Source organism: Leopardus geoffroyi, chromosome C1, assembly GCF_018350155.1.
Source record: "Leopardus geoffroyi isolate Oge1 chromosome C1, O.geoffroyi_Oge1_pat1.0, whole genome shotgun sequence".
Lineage (NCBI taxonomy): Eukaryota > Metazoa > Chordata > Mammalia > Carnivora > Felidae > Leopardus > Leopardus geoffroyi.
In genome coordinates, this window is record NC_059328.1 from 67,755,010 (window position 1) to 67,766,881 (window position 11,872).

The following is an 11,872-nucleotide window of genomic DNA, read 5'->3' on the forward strand; positions in this document are numbered from 1 at the left end:
ACAAAGAATCCAGTGAAGAAATGGGCAGAAGACACGAATAGACACTTCTCTAAAGAAGACATCCAGATGGCCAAAAGACACATGAAAAGATGCTCAACGTCACTCCTCACCAGGGAAATACAAATCAAAACCACACTGAGATATCACCTCACGCCAGTCAGCGTGGCTAAAATGAACAAATCAGGAGACTATAGATGCTGGCGAGGATGTGGAGACACGGGAACCCTCTTGCACTATTGGTGGGAATGCAAACTGGTGCAGCCACTCTGGAAAACAGTGTGGAGGTTCCTCAAAAAATTAAAAATAGATCTACCCTATGACCCAGCAATAGCACTGCTAGGAAATTACCCAAGGGATACAGGAGTGCTGATGTATAGGGGCACTTGTACCCCAATGTTTATAGCAGCACTTTCAACAATAGCCAAATTATGGAAAGAGCCTAAATGTCCATCAATTGATGAATGGATAAAGAAGTTGTGGTTTATATATACAATGGAATACTACTTGTCAATATGAAAGAATGAAATATGGCCTTTTGTAGCAACGTATATGGAACTAGAGAGTGTTATGCTAAGTGAAATAAGTCATACAGAGAAAGACAGATACCATAGGTCTTTACTCTTATGTGGATCCTGAGAAACTTAACAGAAGACCATGGGGGAGGGGAAGAGGGAAAAAAAAAGTTACAGAGAGGGAAGGAGGCAAACCATAAGAGACTCTTAAATACTAAGAACAAATTGAAGGTTTGTGGGGGGTGGGAGGGAGGGGAAAGTGGGTGATGGGCATTGAGGAGGGCACCTGTTGGGTTGAGCACTAGGTGTTGTATGGAAACCAATTTGACAATAAATTTCATATTTAAAAAAAAAAAAGAAAAAATGTAGAGACTTTTTTTTTTTTTTTTTTTTTTGCTTTAAGTAAATCAACAGGGAATTATGAAGCACTCCAGAGCTAGCAGGCAGTAGTAAGTCACCACCATCTTTAGGCTGGAAGTGGTAAGATAAAGAAGCAATTACTGAATTCTGGGGAGACCTGTATCTATAGGAAAGGCTTCCCAATGGGAGCATGATATCTGTCAACCTTCAGCCCAGCAGCAGGAAGCTGGGAGACTAAAATTTCTGACCTCTCTATCCTTCCATTGATCTTCTACCAGTGACTCTCATTGGCTGAGACCAAGCACATTATAAGAACACAGTCTATCAGGGGCGCCTGGGTGGTTCAGTTGGTTGGGCATCCAACTTCAGCTCAGGTCATGATCTCACAGTTCGTGAGCCCGTGTTGGGCTCTGTGCTGACAGCTCAGAGCCTGGAGCCTGCTTTGGATGCTGTGTTTCCCTCTCTCTCTGCCCCTTCCCCTCTCATGCTGTGTCTCTCTCAGTCTCTCAAAAATGAATAAACATAAAAAAATTAAAAAAAAAAAGAACACAGTCTATATCTTTTCTCACTGTTCTTGAGGATTATCTTGTAACCTTCTCTCCTCGTACTCCACACACATTCTCTCCCTTTTCCTTTCAGCTGATTGCCTTTGATCTTACCAAGAAAACCATGGCAATCATAAGAGAATGTTCACAGATTGCCAACACTATTTGCAGCACTTGTACCTATAGCATATGCCCCCATTTCTGTTACCCATATATCAATTTCCATTTTTCCATATAAACCAGTCTTTCCCCAAATCCTGCATTTATGCAATTCACCTGCTCAAGCATTTCTCTCTAGCTCTTCTCTACCATTTCTTCCAAATCATCAATGTTTCCTTTTTTATTGTACTGCTGCTCTCAACACATCAATATACTATTATTTTCCCTGTCATAAAATGTTTTTTTTTTTTTTTTTTTTGCTCTCCCTTCCCCTTCTAGCTACTACCACAGTTATTTTTTTAGTGTTTGTTTATTTATTTATTTATTTATTTATTTATTTATTTAGAGAGAGAGAGAGAGAGAGAGAGACAGAGAGAGACAGAGACAGACAGCAGGGAAGGGAAGAGAGGCGGAGAGAGAGAATCCCAAACAGACTTTACACTGTCAGTGCAGAGCCCAATGCGGGGCTTGAAACTCACAAAGTCTGAGATCATACCCTGAACCAAAATCAAGACCCAGACACTAAACCCACTGAGCCACCCAGGCACCTCATTTTTTTTCTTGTTATATAAAAACACCATGTGATTCTAATACTCTTTCCAGAAACTCTCCTACTATTAACCCTGAAACCCACTGAAGTGGCTTTTACCCTGAAGCTCCTCTTGTTATGGCCAATAATGACCCGCATTGTTAAATCCAGGGGTTACATTTTAGTCATTTAATTGGCCCATCAGCAATAGTTGACATAGTTTGTTGCTCACTTCTTTTTATGTTATTTATTTTGAGAGAGAGAGAGAGTGTGAGCGCACGCAAGCAGGAGAGGGGCAGAGAGAGAGAGACAGACAGACAGACAGACAGACAGAATCCCAAGCAGCTCGGCACTGTCAGCGTCGAGACCAATGCGGGGATTGATCCCACGACTGTGAGATTATGACCTGAGCTGAAATCAAGAGTCAGTTGCTTAACCAACTGAGTCACTCAGGTGCCCCCATTACTCACCTTCTTAAATAATTTACTTTAATACCAGGATACTGTACGTTGTTGATTTCCAACTTCCTCTAAGGTCACTCTTTCTCAACATCCTTTACTGCTTTCTCATTTTCTCCCCAGCTTCTTAATATTGAACTGACCCAAGTTCAGTATTTTGTCCTCTTCTGTCTATGCTCCCTCCCTTAGTGACTGTATTATTTAGCTTAATGGCTTTAAATAATATTTATGTTAATTACTTCCAAAATAATACCACCAATTAGACCCTTCTAAATTCCAAACTTATATATTCAACTGCCCTTCGAGATACCTCTGCTGATATGTTTAATGTCTTGATAATCTTTTCTCAAAATCTGCTCTACTAGTAGCCATCCTCATCTGAGTTAATGGCAACTTTCCAGTTGCTTGGGTGTGGGGGGGGGCAGCAAAAAGTCATCCTTGACCCCTGTTTTTGTGCCACATCCATAACACAAATACTTCCGGGTCTCCTTTCAAAATGTATCCAGACTCTCTTTCTTCAGCAGTTATCATAACCATTTGTCCTAGGCTACCATCTCTTCTCCTCTCTTAACTGGGTTACTGCAGTGTTCTCCTTGACTTTATCCTTACTTTTCTAACGTCTTCTGAACAGGATAGCCAGAATATTGCATTTAAGAAACAAACACTGAAAAAACCAACCAACAAACAAAAACAAAAAAGAAAAAACCAAACCAAACCAAACAAAAAAAACCTCCCTTCAATGGATCCACCTTACACTGAAAGTAAAGGCAAGATTCCTTACAATAACCTAAAAGGCCCTAGAAAATACCAAGTATGCTTCTGCTTTAGGACATTTGCTTTAGTTGCTCCCTCTTCCCGGAATATTCTTTCTCCAGACACTGTTTTTGCTCATTCCCTTACCTCACTCAAGTCCTGGATCATATCTCATCTTTTCAAAAAGGTATATCCTAACCACTTACTTAACACTCCTATCCTTCCTCACACCCTTCCCTCCTAACACTTTCAAGTCACCTTACTCTGTTCTTTTTTCTTTGTATTCCATTACTATCTTTCATCACACTAAGTTATCATTTTTTAATATGTCTCTATTTCCTTATAATGCCTCTTGTTTATCATACGTTTCCCTCTCTTGATCATTGAAGTCAGTGAGGACTGAGGTGTTTGTCTGATATGTTCACTGATAAAGCATCTAGCATATAGTAAGCACTAAGTACTGAAAGAACAAATGACTACTTTATAAGATGTAGAACTCAAGAATACAGAAAATACCAGTTTGAATATCAGTAGATATCAGCACTAGACACAGATTCTTTTCTCCCACCTCTTCCCATCTGTCTGGCAGACTGCATCTGCTTAAAGGAAGCACCTAATAAGGCCAAAGAACGTTCTCTCCATTCAAAATCCTCTTAAACCTCTTATTTGACTCAAAGATGCTGTGATTCAATCTGCAGCCGTAATTCTTGTTTGACTTAGCCATGAGCTCTTAGAGAGGAAAACCAACAAACGAGACAAAAAAACAGAGTGGTAGATGTGTTTACAAACTGGCCTTGAAGGTAAAACCAAACTTCAGGTGAACAGATCATTTTTTTTATCTGTTTTTTGACCACGTATATTAGTGTGAAACATTTTTAGTTTTAGTTTTTTAATTTAATATTTATGTATATTTGAAGGAGAGAGACAGAGCACGAGCCGGGGAGGGGCAGAGAGAGAAGGAGACACAGAATCTGAAGCAGATTCAAGGATCTGAACTGTCAGCACAGAACACGACGCGGGGCTCACACTCAGGAGCCGTGAGATCATGACCTGCGCAGAAGTCGGATGCTTAACTGACTGACCACCCAGGCACCCCAGTGTGAACCATTTAGAAATGATAGAGTAAGGTACAGTGATTCTCTTAAAACTCAACCTACAAAAATCTGCATTAAATAGCAAATTCCAGTGGAGCAGACTCAACCATTGACTAACGTAAAAAACTTTCTTTTCCTAAAGGTATCAGTAGGTTGTGTTAGAAATCTGGAACATAGATTAATATTTTTCCCCATCATTTCCCTTCCCAAATCCTTCAAGAACTACTCATAGCTGTTGGGGTAAAGTTTAGGTTTGTTGATATGTCTCAGAAACCCTTGTCCACCTTTCCAAGTCTCATCTCATCCTTCCTTCTCCCTTGTTTCTTTTGTTTCTGCCAAAATGACCATCTAAAATAACATGTTTTTGTTTTTGTTTTTGCCTTCACAGCCTTCAAGTGCTTGTATCTATGCTGGGGATGCTCCCACCACCATTCTTTAGTTAGTTAATTCATACACATTCTTCTGATATTAACTCAAAAGACCCTTTCTTAGAAAAGTCTTTTCTGACCCACAGATTAGATAAGGTACTCTATTACTTACATTCAACTAAAGCATATTTCATATTTCTTTTACAATATTTTATACATTTTGAATGTATACATTTATTTGTTTAATTTTTTGCCTCAGTTTTCCCTCCCTCAAAAGACTGGACTCTAAATTTATGACCACAAGAACTATATTTGTTTTTTTTTTATTACTGTTTTCATTTTGCCCAGCATATGCTAAACCCATAATGTAGATTAGAAAAAAGAATGAATAAAGTTTATTAACTAGATTCCTAAACCCCACCTCCTGTGTTAGGCTTCTGGGTTATGATTTCCCTTATTACTCTATTTTCCTATTAATTGGCATTGTACTTTATGGCAATTGCCTATATATACACACTATATATATATATATATATATATATATATATATATATATGACATGAAAAAAACAACATATCTGATTTCCTATGTGAGTGGAAAATCTTGTCATTTTGCCTGCCATTCTGTATATAACACACCCAGAGCAGGTAGTTATTAAATGAAAGTTTTTGTTTGTTTCAACACTTCTCCATTAGGCCAGCAAATATTTCTCACTATACACCTGTTTCAGCAAAGTCTGTGGACAGGTTATACTTTATAGTTTTTACAGCTCAGAAGCCTAGAATTAGTATGTAAATCGTGCCCAAAGGACTTTTATTAAAAAATGAATAAAGTTGACATAATGGAAAGAGCTCCAGTCTAAAACTTTATACCCCAAATATCTTCAATATAATCTAATCCATGAAGAAAAGACCTAGTTTGGGTAAGGATATATTAACTACTTAAAATCTAATGTAGCTTCTTTCTGTAAGATCTGCCATAGCACTTCCTACTACATCACATAGTATTTCTAAAATACAATGTACAACAAGATCCAGGGACAAAAGCCTGTGTACCATTCTTGGGCCTTACCCTAAGTTAGTGCTTCTTCTTTTGTGGCGTTTTGTTATTCCTTAAATCAAGTAATGTACTGAAGCCAATTCATATGACTTGAAGGAGCCAACTTTTAAATTTTTAGGAATTTTGTGAGCAAGCTGTTAAACCATTGGCATCTTTTAGCTGACTATGAAACGAGTATTTACACTATGGTAATTAGTAGATGCTACATATTTGGGTTTTTGTCTCCAGGAAACCAATTGTTAAATATTGACTAGTACAACATTGCTTGACTCCTTTGTGACAACTCCTTGATAACATGATGAAATTACCTTATGATGCCTATGCCACAAAGTAACCTCCAGATAAATAATTCCCTGAGGTGCTTTATCTTTGTGTTTGTATCTACCGTCACAGTTTTTATGGACCTAACATACATCAGTAAATAATTTCTATTAAAGAATCAATACTCATCTTTTGGTTACACCATAATCTAATCCATGGATCATACCACAACAACCAAAAACTATTGCACTTTTTCTAATGAATGTATGGAATCCCAATTTTGGATTAATTAAACCTTGAGAAACAAAAATCTCAAGATAGTAATACATGCCTTAACAGTTTCAATGGTGATATGTATCAAACAAAGTAAGGTTATAAATATAATTATGGGATTTAGAGAATGATCTCACATCATAATAGACACAGACCATTTAAAGTATGGCATCTCTGTATAGCATATTGAACTTCTTGATTGTAATTTTTAACAACAATTATAGATGCTGCTTCAAAAGTGAAGTGTTTTGGATATGGGGGAGTCACAGAATCAAGTCTTCTTTGTTACCTGCTTTCACACTCAATGCTGCAGTTCTGAGAGGATGTCAATGACTACTCAGAATTCTGCTCCTCTTTGAATACTTTTTCTGCTTTCCAGTTTTCTTTAAACATTCCTATTCTCTAGACAGGCAGGATAAAAACTAGTGACATAAACCCTTATCATCCCTTTGTCCATTTTCTCCTGATCCACTTTCTTCTTTTCACCTTTGAACTAATGGATGCACTCAACATTTAAATGTCTCCTGATTAAATAAAAATATGTAGCAAAAGAAAGGGAGGTTACAGAAAGTATAACTGCAATTATCACACTCAATTCCTGTAAACTCCCTAGACTTGGGTATGAGACAAAGATGCAAGTATCCTCGCTTCTATTCAACGTTTTATTTATTCTGTAACCAACCAGAACAATATGGCAAGGAGAAAAGTGGACAAAGAAATGGCATTTTTAGATAAAAGAAATGATACTGGCATCATCTGAAGACAATTGTTTATATTGAAAATTCAGAAGAATCGACACATTTTTAGAATAAATGATTTTAGCAAGAAGGCTGTGTAGAGAGCACAAAAATAAACTGTATTTCTAAAGGTTATCAACATAGATAAAATTGAAATTTAAAATGTTAATAACCTTAGCAACAAAATGTATCCAGTGTTTAAGTTAACCTAACAAAAACTGTAAATGAAATAGCTCTACACTAGAAACTCCAAAGAGCATAAAAGAAATTAAAGAAAATATACGTGAATAGGTATATAGGTCTATGGGTTGGGAATTCAAATTTATAAACATGTCTACCCTGCCCAAATTAATCTATAGATTTCATGCATTTACAATTAAAATACCAGCAAGGATGTGTGTATATACATGTGTGCAAATGGACAACTAGATTCCAAGAGCCAGATAGAAATAAAAATTGCTAAGCATAAGACAAGGCAATCTTGAAGAAGTCAGACATAACTAACAAACTTACTCCATTTATCAATAGCTAAGACAAAGTTGTCTTGTTTTTTTTTCCCCAAGCCAAACTGTCTCCAGCTTTATTAAAGATACTTTTCATAAACAATCATGGTATTTCAGGCAGGACATGGGGAGACAATCATTAACAGTATACAACAACTTTCAAACTCCCTTCTTCAATGGACTACCAAGATCAGAAAGCCACTATAAAACCCAATGAAGTCTTCATTTGATGCTCTGAACAGGGAAAGTTTAGAGTGAGGGTTGACATTTCACATTTAGTATGTTGTTTAATAACTTTTCACAAGCCGATCCTGACTTTCGGGAAATGAAATGAAAATGGCAGAATTATCAATCTAAAGCTCCACAAGCTAAAAAAAAGGAATTCTTTTGAAGGATGCCATCTCCATGGTGACACTGTAAAGTCCAATGCAATACTGATGCAACATTAGACATGTCTACCATTTGAATAGAACAGAGAGTTAAAAAATAGACCCGCGCATAAATACTCAACTAGCTATGACAAAGGTAACCCCAGTGCTTGAAGATAGGAAGGGTCATTTCAATAAATGGTGCTAGTTCCTTTATATGAAAAAAAGTACCTGGATTTCTACCCTACAATTAACCAAAAATCAGCTACAGATCAATAGCACATCTAAATGTGAAAGTAAATCAATAAAACCATTAGGAAAATAAATAGAAACAAATATATGAGGTAGGCAAATAGTCTCAAAAGGGGCACAAAAAGTGCTAATTATAAAAGAAAAAAATATTAGATGATCTTAAACTTAAGAACTTCTGTTTATCAGAATTCACCCCTTCTAGTATGGAAAGAAATTCACAGTATGAGAGAGGATATTTGTTATACACAACTGAAAAAGGACTAGTTTCTGGAATATATCAAGTTCTCTAATAAATCAGTAACAAAATTTACAGCTTATCCAATAGATGGACAAAAGATTTAAGAGGACATTTAATGAGAGGATATCTAAATTACCAATAAATATATGTCAAAATATTTATCTTCACTGTGTATCAGGAAAATGTAAATTGAAATCAGAGCTTGATATCAGAGCAAAAACATGCCTGCCTGATAACTCAATAATTATACTCCTAGATTTCTACCTAATACATTGTACGTTTGCCAAATATATGTATTATAATACTCATAGCCACATTCATAATCTCCCCAAACTTGTGATGACCCAAATTCTTATTGTTGATTAAAGTATGCTATATTCCCAAAATGAAATGCCATACTACAAGGAGAATGGACGATTTTCAACTACACAGAAGACTCTGGATACATCTGATACGTAACGTTGAGCAAAAGAATTCAGAAGGAATACATACACCAAGATTCCATTCATGTGAAGTACAAAAGCATACAAAGCTAATTTATGCAGAACACAGGGTAACAGTTACTCTCACAGAGATAGAGGCTGCAAGGAAGGGAAAGAAGCATCTGTAGTGTTGGTAATGATCTGGGGTATATGTTTGTTTACTTTGTCTTTGGATTTTATCTCAGAGCTGTTTAGACTAGGCCATTTAGCTGTGAAAATTCATCAAGCTGTACATTCATGATAGATGATCCTTTCTAACTGTTGATTGCACTTCAATAGTAAGTTTTTTAAAAGAGTGGAGAAAAAAAGGTTTTATTTTTTTATCACAGCGTCCATATATTCATTGTATAATATAGCTCTCTTTTATGCTATTGCATATATTTTCTCTTTGAATAATGAGGTTGTGTTTTTATTAATAGACAAAAATTCCAATCCAAGCTGTGTCCCATTATATACATCTTGTATTATATAACAGAGGGAGGGAGTACAAGCTATTTAATTCTGATATTTCCATTTCTGGTATAAAAACCAGAAGGTTCAGATTTAAATATTTTTTATTAGAACCACCCATGTCAAGAAAGCAGGCCCAACACGTGTGCCTCAAATCATTCCTGTCATCGGTCTTTTCAACATAATCAGAACATATAATCTTTCATTATTATGATAGAAATGCATTAATTTTTCCAGTCTCGCAGCCTTTAAAAATATTGTTAAATATTTAAAGCAAAGACCCATCTTGGAAAATGTTATGCATATTCTCTAATGGAAATTTTATACTGAATTTCTCAGAACCACCAAGTGGACCTTCTTTTGTAAAAATTATGGGGAAAAACATAATAGTCCACACACAGAAACCATCTCAACTTATCAGTATATGATGCGTTATGGTTATCAAGATTAGGATTTCCATAGTGATTTTCACTTAAAATTTCCCAAAAGCTCATGTTCCCATCAACTACAAATGTTTACTGTTTAATACGCTGAAATCCCCTGTTTTTGTATTTTAAGGAAATTGTTGTCCTGGTATGTAAACTGGAGCGTTGTGGGCCAGATGAAAGGTAATTTGGTTGCCTCTCTTTTATAATAAAAAGATATCATTATTTTCTGATTTCCTAACTCCAAATACTTCCTACATTTAAACATGGATACTCATGTACTTATTCACATGTACACACAGAAACACATAACACACACATAACAACCCAAAATAAAATAACTAATTACATTCACCCAATTCTTTCAATTGTCTTGACATATTTATGTTACTTCACTCATATTTCTAACTTAGGTATTACTCATAGTTACAAAATTCATTCAATTGTCACTACTGGCTTTGGCTTGGTTGTAGAAAGCTGGAAAAGGCATCACTTCTCCCGCAATATTAACCCAGAAATGCTAGTTAAGTTTTAAAGACTATGTCTTTTATTGGATTCACCAGATACGTGAGGCTACATGACACTCAGCCTAAAACTTGAAGGACAGGAATCCCTAAGGAGAAACTGGATGGGAGCGCCTGCTTACCTGTGGCAGATGTCAAACACCATACTGCCATAGGTGCCAATAATAAGAATTCAGCTGAAACTTTAAGACTCAGCTAAAGGCTGGGTGTGATAATTTACAAGAACGTGTAGAAACTTGGGATGCAACAGATACAAGAGGAATTCACACCCACTTGAAGGTTCTTTTCCACAGACTTCACTATATGCTCACAAGAAAAACTGGTTAGTGGACAAGAATAGAGAGAAAACCTCATTTCCAATGCAAGCCTGGAGGAGGGGAAAAATAGCTATTGCAAATTCCCACTGGGACCCTTCTCTCTTATATCTCCCATAGACCAAAAGCCTAAAGCTTCTAAGGGAGCCATAAGAAAACACCATCACCCTCAGGATATATGTGAAAATCCAGTACAGCTGAGGAAAGAGGAATAAAAAATAAAATTTAAAAATTAAAAAAAAATGTAACAACCTCTACTCCTGAAGTAGGGACAGAAATACACCATGAACCCAGACCATGAATCTCCCTACCTGGAAGACGAGTAGGATCATGGAAAAGTCTTCCTTCCTAAAAAGCAGGGACATTGCACTTCTTTAAGATTGGGTTTGGACCAGAATGGTAGAGATTCCCTCCACTACTCACCTCTACCAGCCTAGTAAGTGTTATATAAGAGGTAATGGCAGTCTAATCCTGCTTAAAGTCATCCAGAAAGAGAAACCTTCCCTGAAGTTAGGTGCAATGTTCACACCTAAAGATAAGGGTAGGAAAAACAAAATGGGAAAACTCTCTGGGAGATCAGTCTCCAGCCTAAACACAAGATAACTAAGAGGCATTTGTAGCCTGTGGTGCACTGAGGGAAGCCACAGCAACAACAAATCAAACCTAGCCCAACTCCTGACTAGACTGATTCAGCCTCTGACACGAACAATTCAGAAAAAAGAGGATGTGTGCTTTCACAAGCATCACTATTATTTACCTAAATTTTTACCATGCTACAGAAGATACTGGATTTCATCCTCAAATTACAAGATACTATAGGAAGGAAGACAAATAATACGTGGTCAAGAGACAAAGCACTCAATAAAACCAGATTCAGACATGGAATTTTAAATATAGTTAATAAGTTGAAGGTTACAGTGGAAACAGTGGACAACATGCATGATCATATGGCATTCTATAAAAAAAAATAAAAATAAAAATGCTAGAGACGAAATTCACAGTACAGAGGTGAAGAATGTTTCCAATGGTCTCATTGTAGGTGATATAGGTGAGGGAAGAATCAGTGAACTGAAGATACATCGAGTGAAGTTACCTAAACTGATACGCCAATGAATAATAATAGTAATAATAAGAACAGAGTAGACAGCAGCTAAGGACAGTGGGAAAATATAAATCTAACATACACACAAATAAATCCATATAAAAAG

General features: G+C 36.4%; 1 long non-coding RNA gene across 1 annotated transcript; it reads left to right on the forward strand.

Annotated features, from left to right (window-relative positions):
* Positions 1-3,863: 3,863 nt before the first annotated feature.
* On the forward strand, positions 3,864-7,910 carry LOC123600011. The gene is made up of 3 exons (XR_006713420.1): positions 3,864-3,896; positions 5,423-5,425; positions 7,744-7,910. It is a non-coding gene; the product is annotated as an uncharacterized LOC123600011 (long non-coding RNA).
* Positions 7,911-11,872: the final 3,962 nt, after the last annotated feature.